Genomic DNA, 23,686 nt, shown 5'->3' with positions numbered 1-23,686 from the left:
TTCAAACTGTAAAAGCAACAAGAAGCAATTCAAGTTAAAACAATTTACGGATACTAGCAAGACCTACATAATTGGAACCGTCAGAAATTATTCTTCCTTAAATTCCTACAAACTGCAATAACTACTCTTCTTTTTCCACTTCCTTGGAAATTAATTATTATTTAAAATCCATTCAATGTGAGACTACTTACAAAGTCACCAGCAAATTGCTTTAATCAACCCAAAGAATGGCATTCATTAAAACAATTAAACAAGGAAAAGAATCATTCCATTTATGTGACTTACGTAACAAAATTCACTCTAATCTATTCAATTAAGTTAAGGAATTTGGGCATGATAAAGGACTTGGTTGTGGTTTATATTATTAATACATGTTATCCAAAAAAGAAAATAAAAGAAAAAAAATGTCTGTTTTATAGGGGGGGTGCATACACATACATATACACAGACACAGATACACACTACACATACACACACACGTTATTTTCTAGATTTCAAACAGTTCCCTAAGTGGCATTCGATGATCATTTCAAAATATAAATGGACTTTCAAAATGGCACAGATGCCTTGGTCTCTATATCAGAACTCTAGATCAAGTCTGGAAAGCTGTAGATATGAAACACTGAGGCCTTAAGTAAAATACCCCTTAGGTTCCCAGAAGTGCTTCAATTATACCTTCACTTTAGCTTTAAGAGGCTTTCTACGCAGCGTCCTTGATGGGGCCAGAGCTGACTCCCCTGGACCTACAGCATTCCTGCTGTTAGAAAAGATGGCCTGGGATCACTGGGATGTTAACTGATTAATTAGAGGCATTCTTCCTGGAGGCTAAGTTTCATCAGTGAACTCTAAACCAAGTCAAGTTTAAAATCCAAGGGCGTTTCACCATTTCAGGAACCTTTTGGAATCTAATATTCTAGTTCACAAAGTAGAATAAAATATGCTGTTGTCTCGGCAATAAAAGTTAACATGGGATGTCCAGCCAGGGTATTAGAACTGAACATTACAGGAATGAGAATATTCACCTCTACATGGGTGTGGTTAAAATCATATGAAGACTTGATTTACTGCAAACGACTGTGTCCCACAATGGTAAGACAAGGACACGGATAGAGAAGCATTTATGGTCATTTAAAGCTTAATGCAGTGACAACTATTTAGAAAGCAGGGAGAGAGTACTGTAAATGTCAAACTGTTTTAGATTCAAGTAAAGCAGTATTAAAACCCAGTACATCAGAAAGGCTGTCTGAAACAGGCAGATTTTGAAAGCTTTACTGTGACAATACTGAAATATATCTGAATCAGTTGTCTCAAAGGTGAGCAGGTTTGCCTGCAAATTCAGCTATCTGTGAGTGAGCCACAACATAAAAAACATACACAGCATCTTTTTTTTTTTTTGTTACATACACAGCATCTTAAAAAGATCTACCGATTTCCAAAAATCAAAAAATCTAAATGAAGATTATCATTTATTTTGTGTACCATGGAAATTTTAAAACAACAGTGACAACAAAACAAAAAATAAAAATCTTCTTCAGCTTTCAGTAACCTCCACAGATAAGAAATTGGCCTTCTCCGAAGCATCTATTATAGTCTGTGGGAAGCTGCATCTATTTTCACTATTAAACTGTTCCAAGACTTGATGGACAGACTACCTAATAGTGATTTTGGAGGGCAGAAAAGTAAAGAGAAAATGAAGACAAATTAAAGTTTGAGTTGCCAAAATACCAAGAGATATACTATTATATAAACATCAAATATATATTGCCAATTTTTAAAATTCAGGGTTTTTTAACTTTCTTTTGGTTTTGATCTCCTATTAAAAATAAACAATAGCAGTTCTGTTATTGGACTGGATTTTTAAAAAAATATAGAGATAAATTTTGGTCACAGTAGCTGTATATCTGATTATGAATAAATAAAATGAAAGAAGAATTTTCTTTCTTTAAAATAATAAACTTAGCTTTATTAGGCAGTAAAACTGACTTAAATGCAAACTATCATTAATTTTTATATCACAGAAACTATGAGGCAGAAGAAAAATATCAGATATATTAATAGGTTGAATGCTCGTAAGTGAAAATTTAAAAGTCATGCTCTACTTATTATATTTCTTTTGATTTTTGTAATTAAAAACATTTAGTATATATAAACACTGGACACAATTTTTTAAAAAATATTTATGTCTTTGAGACAAAAATCCCCACAAAATAAAATATAAAACCTTTATACAACTAAAGTAGATAAGAAACACAGGGCTCAAAATAAAACAATGATGCAAGAACAAAAAAAACGAGTTCATCTTTTCCTTCATTCTAAACACCCCATACTACATAACTTTCAAAATGGTTGTCCAAGTGTGGCAGATACTTTAGTGGTAAGGATGCAAAGGACAGTTGTACAAGTTCAGCCATTCCTGTTAATAGGTGTCTGTGAGCCAAGCCTAGAGACGTTTCTCCAGGTACAATTAAAATGTGCTAGAACACACTTTATATAAAATCCCAGCTCTTGATTTCCACTTCCAGCCAAGATGGAGTAATAGTTACCAGATTCATCTCCAACATGAAACCAACTATAAAGCCATGAAAATGCACGTGACAACAATTCTCATGACAATGGATAACAGGCAACGAAGGATAGAGAATCCAGAGATTCAGGAAACAAAAGAGGTGAACCCTACAACAACTGTCCAAGTTAATGCCTCAAAAAAAAAAGTTTCCAGGCTGCAATACAGGGAGGGGAAGCTAGACAGACTCTGGTGCTTCCTTGAATCGAAAAGATGCAGCTTAGGATTCAGGGATACTAAGTTGGCTAGAGTTGGGGAAGAGTGCCAGGGTGGAGAGAGAGAGGACAGAGAGATCTGCAGTCCCTCTTGGGTATTCCACTGAGTGGAATGTGTGAGGAAACTAGTCAAGGCAGGAGAAAGAGCCACAGAAAGAGATTAAAGCAATCAATTTCAGGACCTGTTTGTACCAACCAGAGGGAAAAACCTGGAGCATAAGGAGGAGTAATCAAAAGGGTTTTACCTCAGCAACGGTATAAATTTAGTCCTAGATTCAACACTACCTAGGTACATCTAAAACAGCTTAAAAATCAAGACCTCCACTGCTTCCAGGTAACCGAATAGCATCCCAGAACAAAATTCAGCAGTAAGATAAAATTTATAATGTCTAGCACACAATAAAAAATTATCAGGAATGCAAAAAGGCAGGAAAGTACAACTCGTCACAGTAAAGGGATTAATTCATCCAGAGGACATAGCAATCCTAAATATCTACGCACCTAATAAGAACTTCAAAGTACATGAAACAAAAATTGTTACTACTACAAGGGGAAATAGAAAAACCCATAATTATATTCAAATATTTCAACAGCTCCTTCTCCATAACTCATAGTATATGTAGGCTGACAATCAGCAAAGACAGAGAGACTTCCAACAACACAATCAACAGACTTGATTTGACATTTAAATATCACTCTACTGACCAAGAGCAGAGTACAGAATTCTTTCCAACAGTAAATGAATGGTAAATATCTTGGAATATTTACCAAGACAGATTATATTCTCAGCTCTAAAACCAGCCTCAATTAATTTAAAAGGATTTAAGTCATACAAAGAATGTTCTCCAACCATTATGAAATTAATACAGAAATCAACACCTGGAAGATAACTGGAAAATTCCCTCCCAAGGAAACTAAATACCATACTTCCATGGATCAAAGAAATAATGGGAAACTAGAAAGTATTTGAACTGATAAACATGAAAACACAGCATACAAAAATTTGTGGAATGGAGCTAAAGCAAAACAGAGGACAATTTATAGCAATGACCTTTGATTCCACTTTACAAAACCAGAAAAAGTGGGACAAATGAAACCCAAAATAAACAACATAAAAGGAACAATAAAGAGCAGAACGGAAATCCATGACATAGATAAAAAAGACAGTTGAGAGGAAAAAAAAAAAATCAATGAAACCAAAAGCCAGTTCTTTGAAAATATCAATAAACTTTGAGTCATACTGCAGTAGGCTGAGTAATGGCCCCTCAACAGATATGCACATGTACTAATCCTTGAAACTTGTTAATGTTACCTTACATCGCATAAAAGGACTTTGCAGATATAATTAAATTAAGTATTCTGACATGGAAAGATTATCCCAGATTATTTGGGTTTGGCCCTAAATGCAATCATATATATTCCTATGAGGAACGTAAAGGGAGATTCAGGATAGAACAGAAGGCAACGTGACCATGAACGGCAAAGACTGGACCAATGTAGCCATAAACCAAGAAATGCCAGTGCCCACAAGAAGCTGGGAAAAGCAAAAAACATACTCTCCCCTGAGAGCCTCTGGAGGGAGCATGACTCTGCTAATACCTCGACTTCAACCCAGTGTAAGGAATTTTCAAATGTGTGGCAACCAGACTCAGAATAAACAGTTTTTGAAGCTACCAAGTTTGTAGGATTTTTTACAGCAGCCATAGGATACCAATACACAGACTGATCAGGAAAAAACAAAACAAAACAAACAAAAAAAGAAAGTTACGAATATCATGAATAAGAAAATGAAACTGATATAGATTCTACAGATAATTTAAAAATAATAAAGGAGTATTATGAACAACTTAATGGCATTAAATTCAACATCTTAGATAAAATAGGGACATTCCCTAAAAGACAGAATCTTCCAAACCTAACTCAAAAAAATAGCCTGAACATACGATGACCTATTAAAAATATTGAGTTTGTAGTTAAAAACTTTCTCCCAAGTCTCAATGGCTTGACAGAGAGCAGAGCAGCAGTTGCCTGTAGAGGCAGTTAGGAAGGGGGCACAACAGAAAGTTTTTGAGGGGTACAGATAAATACGTTCACTATTTTGACTGGGGTAAGTTTCACAGCATACAAAACTGTCAAAATGTACCAAACTCTAAACCTTAACTATGTGCATTTATTGTATGTAAACTGTGCTTCACCAGAGCTGCTAAAACACACATACACACAAACGCAAGCACACACGCGCATGCACACACCCCGTTTGCAAATAAAGAAACTCTAGATGTCAATAGGGCTGACATGGTGAAACGGCTGGTCAGGAGAAAAATTCAAATATTCAAAGATTATAACCTTCACTTAAGGGAAGGGCACAAAGGAGTTACTAATTAGAAGCAACAGTAATATCTGATAAAACTGGGCTGCTGAAGTCAGGGACAAGATTACCAAGTGAGGACAGGCAGGCATGCAGGCCCCTTGGAATCTCTGAGGTTTTCCTTGCACTTATGCTTCCCTTTCTTTTTGTTTTATTTATGTATGGATTTTACCATCTACTGAAGAAAACTTAAGAAGTAGAACATATTATGCCTAATGAATTACAAGATGCAAACTGTAGGTGGCTTCCCCACTGCTGGCAGTCTTCACAGACTAAATTCTTTGTTATAAGAAAAGATGCTCTGTGGAGAAAAGCAGGGCCCTCACTGTGAGCAGGATAATCACTGCTCAGCTTCAAATATTATCCTCCCTGCTCCCCAATTTGGGGGCGAAAAATGGGCTACAATGAAGCTGAGCAAGGACCCAACAGCACAGTCCTCCAGCCTGTCCTGACCCCACTGGAGGACTCAGTTCTCATGCTCCACAGGCCTTCGGGAAGGAGAGACATGTCAGCCACAGTGACACCAATAGATTGATGAGGATTTTAAGGCATCTGCTCCAATCTCAATGGGTTTTCTAATATTTCAATAGCTCTTCATGCCTTAGGAACCGATTTTCACCATCAGAAAAGTCCTAAGTAGTCTAGAGCCTTAGGTGTTAATGAGTAAATGAAACAGAGAAGAATCAGATGACTTTCCCAAGGTCACACACTAATAAGCGTGTAGTAGAACTCAAGCTACCCACTTATTCATGCCATAAAGACAAGACATTGTATATGCAGACTTAAGTGGATTCTTCTTTGCATAAAAAAAATAAGAACTGTGAACAATATAACAAACCACAAAACATGCACTTTCAAGCTACAGCAATAAACATGCCCTGTGCTCATGACTCTAATCCCTCAGACTCTTCTTTTTCTTTTTTAGCGCCTCACTTGCCACAGTCCCTAGCTCTAATTCCAGAGTTCCTGGCTTGAGAACATTCACTTCACTCTACTCTGAAAGTTCACCATACCCATCTCCAGGGAACTGAGTATCGTTTACAAATAACTAGGAAAATGGACCAAACTTATTTCATGACAAATTCAGTGAGTCTGGGAGCAGGTCTTTCCTACTGCTGGGGGAGCCTTTCATCCATCTCCAGCTGGCTCCTAATTACAGTCTCATGACACCCATTTCAAACAGTCCTCTTCCTTGGACTTCCACCGTTCCCTCCTGCCTGTCCAACCAAGTCTTCTGTAGCCCACGTATCATGCCTGAGGCCCCTACTGGAAGCCTTCTCTGAGAGAACAGAAACAACAGGATGCCCTAACTGGGAGGAGCTCCTGATATTGGGAGTCACGTACAGAAATAAAATAAGCTACCACATGGCAGTTCAAGCGCTCTAACAGAGGTACTGTTATGAGAGGTAATCTCATACACTATGAGATTCAGGCCTAGGGAGCACCCAGAAAAGGCATGCCCGCCCAGGTACATAGTAAACAGAAGTCATCATTCCTCACTTCAAAGATGCTCTTGACCCTGCGTTACCTGATTTTTTGCAGTGAATCAGGATCAGAAATGTGGCCCTTGGCTATTCACTGCCTCTTCCTCCTTTCCATTCCTAGTGAGTCGCTGAATTGTAATGAAAATTAATGTACGTATGCCTGTCTTCTTTCCACAAAACATCAGAAACTTTTATTTCTGCATTTGCACCCTCTGTGGCTCCCCGGCTCTCTGCTGCCCCACTGGACCCCCAGCCAGCTGGTGAGCGAGACTGCACGGGGCCGCATAGACCGGGGCTGAAACTCCAGCTCCATCTTGGCCCCTGGGAGGTTTTCCAAAGCATCCAGCCCATTAGCCTGTATCTTCTCTCCGGCTAGGTGGGTGCAGTAGCAGCGCTTGCCATTAGGAGGATCAGAGGGAACAAACTTCCTGACATACAGCAGGTGTGATGGTTTCTCTGATGTGTCAACCTGCCTGGGTCACAGGCTCACCAGATATTTAGTAAAAGTCATTTCTGGGTGTGCCTAGGAGGGTGTTTCTGAGTAAGATGAACACCTGAATCAGCAGACGGAGTGAAGCAGACTGCCCTCCCTGATGCAGGAGGGCGTCATCCCATCCACTGAGGGTCTGAACAGAACAAAAGGAGGACGAAGAGTTTGCTGTCTCAGCCCACCTGCTTGACCTGAGACACTGGTCTTCCCTGCCCTCAGACTGGGACGTCCACCATCACTCTGCTGGGTGTGCAGCTTGCAGAGGGCAGACTATGCTATCTTCTCGGCACCCACAACCATGTGAGCCCATTCCTCATAATAAACTGATCTCCCTCCATGCCTCTCTCTCTTACACACACACCCCCCTCTCCTACTGGCCACCTTGTGGAGACCCCCAGGATGAATACATCCTGTATTCAGTGACAAAGCCTCATTATATGGTCTCTTCCCGATCAATCCAGCCTCCCCACACTGCAGCCACCCTGCCTGCTAAAGCAGCCACCAATCACTTAGTTCACTTACCTGCTCAAACCCTTCTGGAACTGACCCACCAGGTCCTGTCTGATGAAGGGCATCTGCATCTACATCTGATGCAGATCTACATCTGCCCCAGCCTATCTTTCTAGATTTCTCTCACAATTCTTTTCCTCTAATATGCTATGCTTCGGCAATCTTTGGGTAACCTGTTTTTACACAAAAAAGCTTCATATTTTTACGTCTCTATCTCTTACAATATTCCTGTTCTATGAGGTCACCTCTGTTCCCAAAAGAGGATATTCTGTCATCTGAATCATGCTGTCAGTTTTATACCTCCCTTAAGCTCTCACTGCTGGCTAATTTGTTTTGCAGGTGAGGTGGCTGATGTCTCTTCCATACTGAATTACATGGGGTGAATGGCGCAGGTTTCATCTGCTTTATCATTTCCTTCCCATTGTACGTAGCCTAGGGTCATGCCAATAAAAGAAATTCAATAAATACTTGTTTAATGAATATGAGGGAAAAGGAGGGCAGGAAGGAGAAAGGAACACCAGAGCAAATGAGGGTTACTGAGAGCTCAAGAATAAAGCAATCTGAATACACTGAAAGTTGCTAAACAATGTTGTGATTAATTATAAACGACCACTCAGATCCTGAGTGTATCTCTGCTGTTTTCCTCTTCAATATGCGGCAGATGAGGTTTGTGATTACAAGCTGGTGCTTGGCACGTGTTCTGTTTGGAAGAATGGACTGCTGCTACTGATAAATTCAGCCCCATGTGGCTCAATCATTCCTTCACAGTCTGGCATTTATGCCAATACATTCTGAAATCCTTCTAAGGCAATAAATGCGCCAAGATGTTGTGCTGGGTTGTTTGTCTACAGATGCGTGCCCGTGAACTGAGATGGTACATTAAGGCCCGTATGCAATGGCTGTCTTAATCCAGTCATTATTATTCCAGGTTGCTAAAGCAAAGGCTTTTTTCTACTTATAAGGGGAGATGCTGAGAGGGTTTTATGTTGCTAAAATGCTGGGTGTTTTTTTTTTCCCCCCCAAAACCTTGTTTTGTTATTATCTTAATTCTAAAATATTTCTTTCATTAAAGGTATCTACATAAATAATGGCAATCCTAAATCTAGCCCAGCAATTCTCAAAAGAAATCTCTGAACTTTGTGACAGCTATGGAAGTGTGGTGTGATGCTGAGGAAAAAACAAAACAGGAAAAATTACTACTTTAGACAATCTTTCTTGAGCAAAGGGAGACATCCTTTTTTAAAGTAAATGGACAGTCTTCTTAAACAACTATATTCTTAAGAGTATTAGGTCTTTGGAAAAAGCAATTTTTAAGTGAAAGAATATAAAACTCAATCTAATGGTCTTCTGCAGTATTCCCATAACAAGTTATTATACTTAGTGATACAAAAAGTCTCTCACCTACCCAGTTTATCAGTAGATATTCCCCAGTAAGATACAAGACTATGTATGACTTGCATATGCTAAAGGCTATTACAACCACAAGCAATGCTGAATAGTGCAGAGACCGAGTCTCCACAAATCAAATCAGCTAGATCTGAATCTAGCTCAGCTATGTAGAAGCTGTGCGAACTTGGGCAGGTTCCTTACCCTCTCTGGGCTTCATATGCCTACTATGTGAGCACATGTACTTCTTGGGTATACTGTGATGACTTAAGGTGGTAATGCATGTGAAGTATCACAATAAAACTCAAATAATGAAGCTATGATTTCATCCATCAGCTCTCAGGTAGAATTTCTCCATAGATGAACTTTCCATAGAAAGTTTTAAGCTGAAAGCTGTCAATAAATCACATGGGCTTTCCTTCTAGCTAAAGTCTTTAGTTTCAAGATTCCACAAAATAATTCAAAGAGTTCCATTAACATAAAAATAACTGATTCTATACTTATAATTTCTATTTCTTTTATAATTAACATTCCGACACAGATTACTAATAGAACACTAGGTAATAGATCTATCTATGCCACAGGCACCTGTAATAAATGGCAGTTCTATCAAATTTAATGATATAGGCTATCAAACTATTCATACAACCACAGTTAAATCAGAATTATCCCATTCTCTGCCTTCATTTTATTTATTTATTTTATTTATTTATTTGACACAGAGAGAGAGCACAAGCGGTGGGGTGGGGGGGTGTGGCAGAGGGAGAAGGAGAAACAGGCTCCCTGACAATGTGGGGATCGATCCCGGGACCTGGTGATTAGGATCTAAGCCAGAGGCAGACGCTTAACAGACTGAGACACCCAGAAGACTCGCTGCCTTCATTTTAGACCATATGTAGACTCCCAAGAATTTAAATATTCTTATATCTCTATCATATCAGAACATTTTAAGGTATGTGAAGTATAATTCTTGGTTTAAAAAGTGTGTACTCATATAGATATTTAAATTTGACATGACTATTTGAATAACATTCTACTGGCATGTTCCTTTATTAGATTCAGGCATTTAATACATAGGTATCACGGAAAATGAAGATGAAAAATCTAACCTGGATTCATACATTCTCTACTGCTCTGTCTTTTTATGTTTGGTTTTATACATGATAGTTACCATGAATAAAGATAACAAAAAGATAAGAATCAGGCTGAATTAAACAGCTCATAATTTTATGGTAGGGCAGGATATCTAAAAATCACGACTGTCCTGCCACATTCCGGAACCATGATTGCTACAAGCATATGTGGTACCTTGAAATATAACATCTTAAAGAAAAGAGACTGTTTTCTGTTAGCGTGATTTTCAGAAAATCATAATTACCCCCAAACAGCCAAGAACTAGACATTAAAATGAACCAAATATATGAGGCTATAAATATGTTCACTAATTCTAAAGTAGTTCTCCTGCCCCACACTCCTCTCTTTGCCCACTCTCCAATTACCCTCACCACCACCACCACCACCACAACCACCACAAAAAGGGGCGGAGGGAATCTTGGTCTCCTACATGTTACAAACTACCAATGTTAGTCATTACTTATAGAATAAGAAATAAAGATGTGCTGTAAAAATAACTTAGTACTAAGTTCTCCAAAACAGGGTAGGATATAGATGGAAGATTGGGTTAAGGAAATGAAGAGTCGATTCAAAATACAGATTTTCCAGCATTTTCATCTTTCACTCATCAAGGTTTCATTCCAAAAATAAGTGACATGTAGGGCAGAATATAAATGCTACTGAAACATGAACAGGACAGTAACTGCATCTTCTGTTGGTTCAGGTATGCTAAGATGTGTAAGATTTAAAATGTCATACTATGGGGCGCCTGGGTGGCTCAGTGGGTTAAGCCTCTGCCTTAGGCTCAAGTCATGATCCCAGGGTCCTGGGATCAAGCCGCACAACAAGCTCTCTGCTCAGCAGGGAGCCTGCTTCCCCTTCTCTCTGTCTGCCTCTCTGCATACTAGTGATCTCTGTCTGTCAAATAAATAAATAAAATCTTAAAAAAAAATGTCATACTATGCCATGAATATAACAAAGCTTGCAAGGGAGCTCCATAAATGTTTGCTTGCTAAATCCAAGGGAGTTGGTGTACCTGATTCTGGAGGACTCAGAGTGGATGACGGATTCTAGAATCTATTTTTACTCACAGCGGCAAACCGAAAGTATCCTACATCAGCATATAAATAGCATCTCTCTTAGTGCTGCTCCATACACTGGCTCTCTTGCCAGTTAAGGTCTTTCCACCAAAGTTCTGTGTGGGTGCTGAGTTTGCTTTGAGTTAATAAAAAACACCAGATACTTCTGTAGACCTCACTGGAAAGGCGATCTACATAGCAAGTATGAATAAAAACATGGGTTTCAAAAGGAAGAAAAAAACAAACAAAAAAACTTCATTAGAGAGCTCATTTAGTCTTCTTGTCTTAATCTACAAAATTAATAATAATATTTCCACCAATCACCTATAACATGTAAAACACAAATGACAAAATATAATCACTGTATTTCCCAAATCAAATATAACTTAAGTGACTTAACTAGTCTTAGTTAACTGGCATGAACACAGCATCATTTTTCCAAAAAGATGCGCTAGGAACAATACAATACCACAATAAACCCTTCATTTTCTCTTCTCCAAAATATTTTATGGCCTAAAGTGGTTAACTGAATACCCCAAGCTCATGAGATCAATAACTAAAATAAATACTAACAAGGAAATTTATATGCATTAACAGCTGGTACTTTAGTTTTAATTTTTTTAAAAAAGCTATTGGATTCCCATAAGGAATAGATCATTTTTACTGAAGATAAGTTTTAAGCTTTTCTTTCAAAGGCTCGTCTTGTTACTTATAGCAAAATGAAAAGAACAAAATGAGTTAACTTGCAAAGGTGGGAAAGACTGATAAATCTGCGTAAATTGAAATAACTTTCAAAAACTAGTTCTAAATCTGGCTTAGGATAAAGTAATAAAGTAATCTTCAAACTTACCAGAAATAAAATATGACTAAGAAATAAATTTTCACAAATATTTCCTTATATGTATATATGTGAGGGACTCAGCTTTCTAAAGGACGTGGTTTAGGTTTACTCATGTATTATAAAAATCAGTTCAGAAATGTCAGTGACTTTTTTACAGCAAAGTGTAATTTTCAGAGTTCTTGGCCTATGACGGTAATTTCCTTCAAGATCACAATTTTAATTTAAGACAAACCTGATATATAGCACTACACCTGAAACACAATTCATCACTCAATAAAATCCTATAAAATACTACTACATCAAAAAGAAAGCAAAGGAAATAAAGTTCTCAATTAATATTTAGGAGTAATTAATATTATTTTATTAACCTTATGCACATAGCATAACCCTGAGCCCCCAGATTTAAATAAAATTTGGACAGGCAAGATCTGCTAGTATAACACAATGCCTATGGGAAATTGGGCTTTCCTGTACATTATGAGGGTGAGAACACCTTCTGTTTTCTCTTATGCGTATGCACATATGCGTGTATCTACAAAAATATATGTGTACATATGTGCATGTAGAGATACACACACAGAGAAATAGAGAGGTTTTGTAGTTAAAATGATCACCATTACAGTAATCTTTTATGACTTGCAGACCTTTACTTCCTGATCCCCTTTTTGACCTCTTCCCCATGCTTACTTGATGAAAACGGGGCATCACTGAAGATATAAGTACATTTATTTCAAATTGCTACAAATATTCTGTTCCTACTTCTGTGTTTCCATATAATGCATAGGCACATGCCTACAACTCTAAAAGTTCTGAAAAACTATGGCAGAATTTCAACAGAGAACATTTGGCAGAGGAAATGGAGAAGTGAGTTCCACATGCCCCACTCTAGAAATTGTATGGTAGGAACCAGAAAAAGACTGGTATTCAATTAGCACATGCAGCAGACCGGTATTTGCATTCAGTGTCTGCAAGCCTGAGAACAGCACTCCCAACTAATCATCCCCTAAGTGATTTCACTCAATCCATGTTCACAACCAGAGACAAGAGAGCTTTTAATGCTGCTCGTAATGTGTTATCCTACTGCCTATGACGACTGGGCAAAGAGAATTCGAAAGACAGTTCTCCAGATGCCTTGGCTTTTAGATGTCTGTGGGTATCTAACCTTATTTCCTTGGCAGCTTTGTGTTTAATTTGTGATTGTTTTTCATTAGGCAGATTCTTCTAATCTTCTAACATGACACAAACCATAATTTTACTTGATATAGTTTGAGATGCTCTTCTAGATAAATATGGCTCTCTAGGGATGAGGTCAGTTTTTGAAAATCTACATATGGCTGATTTATTTTGAGGCATGTCTGCAGTTACCATATGGTCAGTGGCAATCTGTGAAGGGAGTCAAGATGTGTCTATTTAAAATACTGACTGAAACTTGAATTTCTACTTAGAAATGCTTTCATCCATCTACTTTTTCTGAATGCTGAAGCTTAGTCTTTCAAAAATGCAATCTGCCCTCTGTACTGCAAAATTCAAATACAAAATAAAATTTTTCTACCTATTTTTGGTTATGCATATATATATATATATATATATATCTATATATATATAGATATATATATATAGATATATATATATATATATATATATAACAAGCACACTGAGATGTGGAAATGGTTCTAATCCTGCTATTCAACTTGTTCATGGCTTAGCCTATCTTCTAGTATGGTTCATAATCTTTTGAAGGGACAATTTAAGTAGAAGTGAAGCAAAGTGCAGCTGAATGCTGCTCAGGGATGTCCTAGAACATCCTGTCCTCTGAGGTCCCTTAAAGCATCAAGATTCTATGACTCTGTTCAATGAAACCAATTTAGCAACATTTACGTTAGAAATATATGGCTCTTTGTGTGAAAAATAGCCATGATGTAACTGTTATGTAGGAGTATAAACAAATGTTCTATTTGAGTGAGGTATATAGCTCTTATAAATTATTCCCATTCATTATTCATCAAGTTACTATAAATGTTTTAGGAAAATAGTGAAAGCCATTTTTCCAGCACTTTTCTAAAAAGTACTATTCATAAATATTCTATTTAGGCAGTTGGTATAAAGCTCTTTCACTTTGTTGTTATACATCCATTTGGTCTTTTAATGAAAAAGAAATACATCTGTGTGGGAGTCAAATGGTTGTAAAGGGCCAAGGCAAGCTAAATTATTTCTAATAAGACAAAGAACTGGCATTTTTAAAACCAGAAAATGGCATTTAAATAACCTCAAAAATGTCTGTTCCAAAATGGCATTTTGACCTAACAAGTGATGACCTAACTAGAGTCCCTAACCACACATAACTTCATCTTACTCTGCAAATTACCTCAAACCTTAACCCAGTTCAGAAGCCATCTGATATAAGTTACTTCTGATATACCTTTGATATAACTTACCTCTTCTAGCTCAATGAACGTAATCCTTTCCTCTCTGAGCGCCCATTTCTATACCCTGTCTTACTCTCTCCTTCCACCCCTGGGATCTTTCAAGCAGTACCTCCACTCCAATTATACAAAACTGCAATTTCATCATCTCTACATTTCTGGAAGAATAGATCTACATCCATTTTCTTGATTTCTGGCATTTTTATGATGTAATAAACACTCCCACCTCATCCTCCACCACTCTACTGAAACTACTCTCTCAGAATGTCATTGATGAAATTCTGATTGCTAATACCAAAAGTGAGGTAGTCATTCTCTTTATCTCCTCACATTTCATGCTATGGCCAACTCTTTTGTAAATCTCTCTCATCCCCTGCCCTCACTGATATTATAGAATTTTGTTTCTCCTCTAAAATTTTATTCCATTTCAATGACCTTTGCTGGATCTTTTTCTTCAGTCATCCTTAATGTAACATTATTTAAGATTTTACCCCTTAAATTCTTTTGTAGACAGTCTCTTATACTTCCAAAGTTCTATGTTTTCATTTTAAAAAATGCAACAACAAGAACCATGCACACATGGCTTTTACTTATAACACACAGTTTTCACTTATAATCCTGTCCTCCCTTCTTGATCATCAAAGTGGTGTCCTGATGTTTCAGCAGCTAACTTTATAAATCATATCATTGCATCTGTTATCACGGAGGATATTTTTCACTTCCCACACTGGGTGTCCCCTCTAGGAAGTCTCATGTAAGAAATGTAAATGCCAGCAAAAGTAGTATTATTTCTTCTTCTCCCCTCATGCACAGTGAGAATCATGTAACTGATGGCACTATCTTTGCAGTTATGGCAGACAGAGGGCTCAGAATCAAATATATGACCATTTGTCATTAAGTGGGTACACCTCTATGGTTAATAAGATATAGCTACATATCAATTCTCCCCTGGTGTTGATTTCCTCTCCTAATTCTTAATTTTCCACAGCATTGTTTTTTTTTTTAATTTTAGTTCCACTTCCTTGAATGTATTTTTGTAAGCTTCCTAAAATAACTTAGGAAATGAGTCAAGATATAACCAACCAAGCAATGCAGAACAACTGTAAGAACTCAACAAATTCAGAATCAAATCATTAAATCACAGTTATACATACAAAAATAAATGTTAGCCCTGCTCTTTTTTGGAAAAGGTATAGAAAAATTCCTTCTAGAAATACAAGCTCATTTTTGGTTTCTCTTCACTCCTTATATCCTACTTCGAGTTGATCAACAAATACGCTTGTCAAATGTCCTCAGATTATCCCCAAGTTCCATCCCATGCTCAGCTTTATCAAACGAATACTCAGCCATAATCATTTCACCCCTTTCTTCAAGACATAACTTCAAAGTTTCCCCAATACTTAAAGACTTATTATGGTGCTCAAAGTAGTATGGTATTGGGTTTCAAATCTAACTCCCACAAGAGCATAGTCATAGTGAACTTATCACCACTCAGAGAACATATATACTGCCATACCTCTATGCCCTTGTTCAAGTCTGTCATGTTCCTGGAATGTTTAAACCAGTCCCAAATCTCCAAAATCCTACCCACCCCTTGAGGTCCAGCTCAGATAACATCTTAAATCCATGGGTCTTCCCTAATCTGACTCAAATGTCAGAATTATTAGCTTGCTCTATTTTTCAAACTCCTCTTATATCACTTTATTTTGATTTGTACAATGACCATTTAAAAAAAAAAAGATTTTATTTATTTATTTGACAGAAAGAGCTCACAAGTGGGCAGAGAGGCAGGCAGAGAGAGCGGGGGAGGCAGGCTCCCTGCTGAGCAGAGAGCCTGATGCGGACCTCAATCCCAGTCCCTGGGATCATGACCTGAGCTGAAGGCAGAGGCCTAACCCACTGAGCCACCCAGGCTCCCCTGTACAATGACCAATTTTATACATTTCTTTATCTACCACTAAGTGTTTAACCTACAGTAAGTGCTCACTAATTATTGAACTGAATCAAAAGATAATTTGGTTTATACAAAATATTTCCTTTCAATGTTTTTCCATCTAATAACATTTATTTAAGGTCTTATATTAACATATAACTTGAAATGTTACCATCTTTGTCACATGGTACAAAAAGTTTATTAACCATACGTATTTCCATCATTTCAGAACTGGCTAAGGTTGTAGTACCAGCATCCCTAGGTGTATGAAAATCCCTATGCCATGTTTTCTTTATGACAGTGAATAAACTAATAGGTGACTCCTCTCATGACCTTCTGACTCACTAAAAATACTATTTATACTTATAAATCATTATAATTTATATTGGAGTTTGGAGCAAAATACATGCCTACAGTGAAAAATGAAAACACAGTATGCATAAAGACTGACATATGCATAAAGACTGTGATGCCCTACTTCTTAGGAAACTAACTGATAAAATATAGTGAAAAACTTAAGGTATAAAGTAGGCTCTTCATTGGATCTCTTTCATTCACACTTTACTGCTCAAGTGAAAATGCAAGAATCACATGGTAAAAACACAGGAATAGCATTTATGGCTCAAGTACAGCAGGGAACATAGCCCACAAAACCCAAAGACCTTCTGCTGGGAAACGTATCTTCCAAGAGCCTGCAGCCCAAGTATGCAGTTTATGCAAATTAAGGTTAATTAACATGACTCATCCATTATAATGCACTTGCTAATGACCTCAGTTCTTCTTTCACTGAGAAAACAGAAGCAATTAGAAAAGAACTAATTCATCTTCTCACCAGAACAGCAGTCTCCCTGTATCTTGACCCATATGCTTTGCCATACCCCCTGGTACAAGGCTAACCGGTCTACTTTTGATCTGAATCCTATCCCTTTGGGCCTCTGGAGGAGAACATGTTCCTGTAATTATCCCTCCCTCTGTCCTGATGTCAGTTTCCCCTATCTACTGGATCCTCCCAATTAGCATACAACCTTGATATAGTAAAATAAAACTGAAAAATCAACTTAAAAAAAAAAAACACATCACCTTCCACTCATACCTAATTTTTCTGTTCTCGTTTACAGAAAATCTCAAGAATCATCTATACCTTTTATCTCCACTTTCTTACCTCCTTTTCTCTCCTCAGTCCCATTCTAAGTAGGCTTTCACCTCTACCAACCTATTGAAATTGCTCTCGTAAAGGTTTCTAAGTATCTCCAATTGGCAAATTCAATGGTAAACTTCCTTCCACCCTTCCTTCTTCAAACATTTCGATTGCTACCTTCCAGAAACCATTTTCTCCTGGTTTTACTCCAACATCACTGGATCCTTTATGCTCCTCTATGGGATCTCCCAACTTTGAAATGCCTTGGGGACCAGATCTCTCCTTTTCTCTCCATAAATACATTCACCATTGACGTCCTCCAACCCCATGACTCCCATGACATTGCCATGCCAACCTCACCTCTGAGTGCCAGACTCACAAACCCAACTTCTTACTTCACATCTGCACTTCAATATCTAATCTCCATCTCAAATTGTGCTAGCCAAAACAGTACTCTTGACTCCCCAGCAATTCACTTTGGACAAAATAAAACCTCCATTTACCCTGCTGCTTAAGCAACCAGAGTCCTCTTTCTCTCTGTTAAATCTATTCACTTAGGCTGCCTTTTCTTTATAGCACTTACAACTACCAGAAGTTGGTTATGTATTTGTTTTCTTGTCTACTATTTATCTCCCTCATTAGACTAATTTCTATGTGGCTGAGGTCCTGGACTCTAATGCCTATCCCCAGGACAGTCTGTGCCTTGCATATGTGTTAAAAAAATTCTTCTGCTTCAAAAACTACAAGTGCTTTTGATTCAAGGCACATTTCCATACCATTCTTTCTGATCTCTTTCAGAATCAGAGGAAAAACCATGTGCTTTGGAATTAGACGTGCCTGGGTTTCTTATGAGCTCTGCTGTCCTACCCCCAACCTGTCAGCAGCGTTATCCTCATTATTGACATCATTTATTTAGCACTTAATATAGTCCACAAACGACATCAATGTCTTTATATACACAACACTGAATTCTAACAGCAAATATATGGGGTAAGTGTTATCATCCCTGTTTCATGGATCACAGAATTGCTAACTGGTAGAGCTAGGACTTAGCTGAGGACCTGGTTCCAAAGTCTGTCCTCTTAGCCAATGTATTCTCCTGCAGCCCCACTTCCATAATTATTCCAATGTCTCCCACAGAGCTATGAACAAAGAGGACACAAGGCCAGATCTGACCTCAACTCACGTTCTTACTAACTATGCTGATATCTAAAGCAGGGTGATGACGGCACAAAATGAGATGATGTGTGTACTCAACAGCCTCTAGCTCCCTGTCCTGAGTTCTGACACTCACATGCATGTGACCGCATTTTAAAAAGCTTCACATTGCTTCCAAAAGTTTTCTTTAGTCTCTGTATCACCTTCCAGTGTTTTTTTTTTCCCTTCCAGTGTTTGGGAAGCACTTCTTCATTGAAAATCTAAATGTAGATACTACAGAATTTTTTCCAAGACATGTTCAAATTTATTAAGGTATCATTATATAGCAATTTGTTTACAATTTTAGAAAATTGGCATGGAACAATGACTATCACTAAATATCACTGCCTATAAACTGAGAAGTTTTACATTATGTATTTCAATAAATAATTCCTACTCCCCATAATTTTCTTTGTAAAGTTTTACATAATTTTTCACAGAACACTTAAGAGGCAAAATTCATTTCTTTTGTCAACATATCCTAAATGTTGAATTAATCAAACGTTTTACATTCAGGCACTTTTATGTGTTATAACTGAATTAAAGCTCAATTTTACTTTACAATTCAGAAATCTTAAAACTCATACTAGCATTCAAAAGCATGCATTCTTTCTCTCCAATATTTATCTGTTGTGTCACATGGCCAAAATGCTTTGTTATGCCTGGAAAGGGCTAAACTGTTACTCACTATAGCAATCCTTTTTAACCAGTGCCTCTGGTTTATTAGAGAGACAACTATTTAACAGATGGATATGGAGAGCAAATTTCACTTAGGCCAACTGTATACTTTTTGTTAAATAATGATTTTAGAAAATCGAGGGGGAGAAAAACAAAATCACCTTCCTCCGCCTGCTTACCTTTTGTTACTCTGCTATGGATAGGAAGAAAACAATGCCAAGGGAGGCAACTGAGAAAATTCTGTACTCCCTAATATTAAACCAACACAATAATTTTAACTACATACATCCTTTTAAAGATAATCTATTTGCATTCTGAATTCCCGTACAAAAATAGGTCCATACAATAGCTTTATTCACATGACTACTTGGACAATGTCTACATTATTACTATAGTGCCACTGAAGAGTAGTGAAAATTCTCTAAATCTCCATGACAAGTCCCATTAATTTTAATTGAAGTTTCCCATTCCCAGTCTATCCTTGGCAGATAAAACAGTTTAGAGATTGCAGCCAAATGTAAGATTTCCCAGGGGGCATCTGAAAATAAGTTATAAGTATTCAACTAAGCCACCTGTCTGGATGAAGATTTATTCATTTGATCAGAAGAGCTTTCCAAACTTCAAACAACCCATGCACAGAACAGATGTAGCTCTTTAAGCACAACTGATTTTATTTCACTTTCTGTTAACATGCATCACAAATGGATAGAGCAACTCTAAAGAGTCAAAACATATAAATGTTCAATAATACATATTTGTTTATTAATTCGAAGTCATAAATAAACGTCAAACCATATTCTTATATTTGAACACTCTAAGTAATTATATACACTAACAACAGACTGGTAGCACTCCCTTGTAAGCTAAGTGCCCAAATATAACAACTCATACATTGCAACAATGACACCATCATTCAGAGATGTGACTCATAGAAAAGATGGCAGTCATGGCCTGTCAGCCTTGTTCAGGACTTCACCTTCTTGTCCTCTAATAAGGCTAATATCAGACCTTAAGATAGCTGCTCCCTTAGATAACATATTAGACACCTATTATGACAACCCTAAAGCAGGTTCTTTCTAGTTACCACCAAATGCAATTTATCGTCATCACCAGAACCCTGTACTAAATGGCAGGTACAAAGATAAATGAGAAGTGGTCCTTGCGTTCAAGATGCTTACATCGTAAATGGCACTTATCATGGTAGGCACTGATAAGAGCCACAAAGTGTCAATAAATAACCCGAGAGCGGAGAACAGGAAAGAGATACTGTAGCTGAAGTAGAATATATTTAAACAGCCCCTTGGACAAGATGGCGGGGAAGTAGGAGGAGGCGCCTTTTCAACCTGTACACTAAAGTGAGCTGATTACCTACCAAAGAACTCCGATCACCCATGAAATCAGCCTGAGATCAGAATTATACACATCTGGATCTCTACAGGGGCAGAAGACGCCAGTGGGCAGGTAAAGCGGAGTGGGAAAGGCGGACTGATATCTGAAGATAAACAAAAGGGGGAGGGAGCCACCAGAGGTGACCGGTTGGAAAGTAATACCCCTAATATGAGCGAGAGCTCCCTGCGTCTGGGGACCAGCATTAACTTGGAGACTGGCTGAAAGCACTCCAAAAGAGCAAAAGATCGCGCGGGGGGAATTGTGGGAATCGGGGCGGCTAGGGACAGGGGCTTAAGTCCCCAGTCCCTGGACAGACTCCCCTGGCGCTAAGCCAGAGATAGTGCAGTGGAGAAACCAGGTCTTGGTCCCTGAGCCGCCAGCGTGCCCGAGATTGCGTGGGTTCCGGCCCCTGTGAGGGGATGGAAGCCACGCCGGACGGCAGAACGCGCGAGCCCTGCTACAGAGCCTGAGAGGCGCACGCCCCTCATCCGCCCCTGAGAGAGGCGCAAAGGCCCAGCCTGCGCTCTTTGACATGTGCCATTGTTTTAGAGCCTAAGACGCGCGCCCCAAACTCTCCCCTGAGAGAGGTGCACAAAGGCCCAGCCTGGAGCTTTCAGACCTGCGCCCCTTTCTCAGAGCCTGAGACGCGCACGCGACCCACAGTCTCCCCTGAAAGAGGTGCGCGCAAGTCGGGCGCTCTTAGACCCAGAAAGACCAGGCACTCCCAGCCCGGGGCCAGCGGGAAAATCTCAGTGTGCGATCCCTGCTTGGAACCTCTCTGGTGGTCTGGAGCTGCCCAGACAGCCGCCGCTGCGGTGGTTTTGGGTACAAGCAGAAGATCCTGCGTCCCCAGGGACCGCGACTCAGAATCTGCTCTGCCAGTGGCCAAGGGGGGGATTTATAAGGGCTCTGCAACACCCACAGAAGAACAGACTGAGGCTTCTCTCTGAGAGAGAGATCAGGGTGCAGTTTGCTTTCCTCTAAACCTACAAAAACCATCAAAAGCGGTCAAGGCGAGAGGGGAAAAAAAAAAAAAAGGTGAACAAACATAAAAACCTCCAGAGAACAAAAGCCTGAAAAAACTGGTTTCCTCAGAGCACACCCCCTTGAGGGGGACTGGAGGACTTAACTCAGGGAACATCATTGACTGAAAACCCACGTGGCAGGCCCCTACCCCAGAAAACCAACTAGGAAAGGAAAAAAAAAAAAAAAAAAAGACTACAAGAGAACTACCACCACTACTTCATAGGACAACTTTTATTTTTTAATTTGTTCCCACTATTCTGCCTTATTTTTTATATAGATAATTTTTTAACCTATTTACCATCACAGCGAGCTGTCCAGTACATCAAATTCCATAAGAACCTTCTAACCTGAACTTTTGATACATACACCTGTGTTTTTCTTTTGCATTTCTATTTTTTGAATTTTTTGTAAATTTTAGTTTAGTCAAGTTTATTCCTTTTTTATTTTTATTTCCTAATATTCATATAGAGTTAAACTTGAAAGTAATCCCCTTTCCCCAATCAATACTACCCCTATAGGTAAACCAATTTTTAATCCCCCTTTAGCCTAGGAAAGTTGAGTCCTTTAACAAAGATATCAAGATACATCCAGGAAGAATCAAAACAACCTTCCTCGCCCACACTGAGAATTTATAACCACTCTCCCATCTTTTTCTTCCACCAGTGTTTCTGTGTTATGGTGTTTGTCCTGATAGCATATATATCTTACACTTGGGGTTCTTTTTGACAAGGTTCTTCCTTTATTTGCATATATATATATTTTTTCTCTTGTTATATACTTTTATCAGTCTTTTTGTTTGTCTGTTTTTGTTTGTATACCTCATAAATCTTACCTTGGGGCCCATTTGAGCTGAAACTACTCTTTCATCTTCCCTTTCTTTCCTGTCTCTCGCTCTCTTTTCTTTTTTCTCTCATTTGGGTGGGGAATCCTGATTGCTCAGAAGTGTTCCAGGGTGCACCCAGACTGCAACACGGTCGATACAACCAGCTATATCTGTTCAGTCATCTCTCACAAAAATGACTAGGAGGAGGAATGCCCAACAGAAGAAAAATACAGAAGAGGGACCTTCTGCAACAGAGCTAACGGCTATCAACATAGACAATATGTCGGAAAGAGAATTCAGGCTAACAATTATCCAGGCAATAGCTAGGTTGGAGAAAGCCACGGATGACCAAACGGAATTGATTAGGGCTAAACTGAAAGCAACCAGAGAGGATGTTCACAATGTTAGGGCAGAGCTAAAAGCTACCAGGGCTGAGGTTCACAATGCTCTTAATGAGTTCCAGTCTAATCTAAATTCTCTCAAAGCTAGGGTAACTGAGACAGAAGATAGAATTAGTGATCTGGAGGACAAACAGATAGAAAGGATCAAGAGGAAGCCTGGAACAAACAGCTTAGAAACCACGAAAACAGAATCAGGGAAATAAATGACGCCATGAAACGTTCCAACATCAGAATTATTGGAATCCCTGAAGGGGAGGAGAAAGAAAGAAGTCTAGAAGATAGAGTGGAACAAGTTCTTCATGAAAATTTTCCCAATCTCACGAATGGAACCAGCATTCATGTACTAGAGGCCGAACGGTCTCCACCCAAGATTATAGATTACAGAAAAACATCAAGGCACCTGATAATCAAATTGAGGGATCATAATTGTAGGTATAATCTCTTGAAAGCCGCTAGGACAAAGAGGCTCCTTACTTACAGAGGAAAGCCCATCAGAATAACATCAGACCTGTCCACAGAGACCTGGCAAGCCAGAAAGGGCTGGCAAGATATATTCAGGGCACTAAAGGAGAAGAACATGCAGCCAAGAATACTTTATCCAGCAAGACTGACATTCAAAATGGATGGAG

At 38.5% G+C, this 23,686-nt stretch overlaps 1 protein-coding gene across 2 annotated transcripts in view; it reads right to left on the bottom strand.

The window, feature by feature from the left end:
• SLC2A13 (solute carrier family 2 member 13) overlaps nt 1–23,686 on the bottom strand; it is a 399,926-nt gene that overhangs the window by 221,032 nt on the left and 155,208 nt on the right. The gene's annotated exons all lie outside the window — the stretch shown is intronic.

The sequence above is a fragment of the Lutra lutra genome, chromosome 8, assembly GCF_902655055.1.
Source record: "Lutra lutra chromosome 8, mLutLut1.2, whole genome shotgun sequence".
NCBI lineage: Eukaryota > Metazoa > Chordata > Mammalia > Carnivora > Mustelidae > Lutra > Lutra lutra.
Note: the sequence above shows the minus strand (reverse complement) of the source record. Positions and strands in the feature narration are given on the sequence as shown.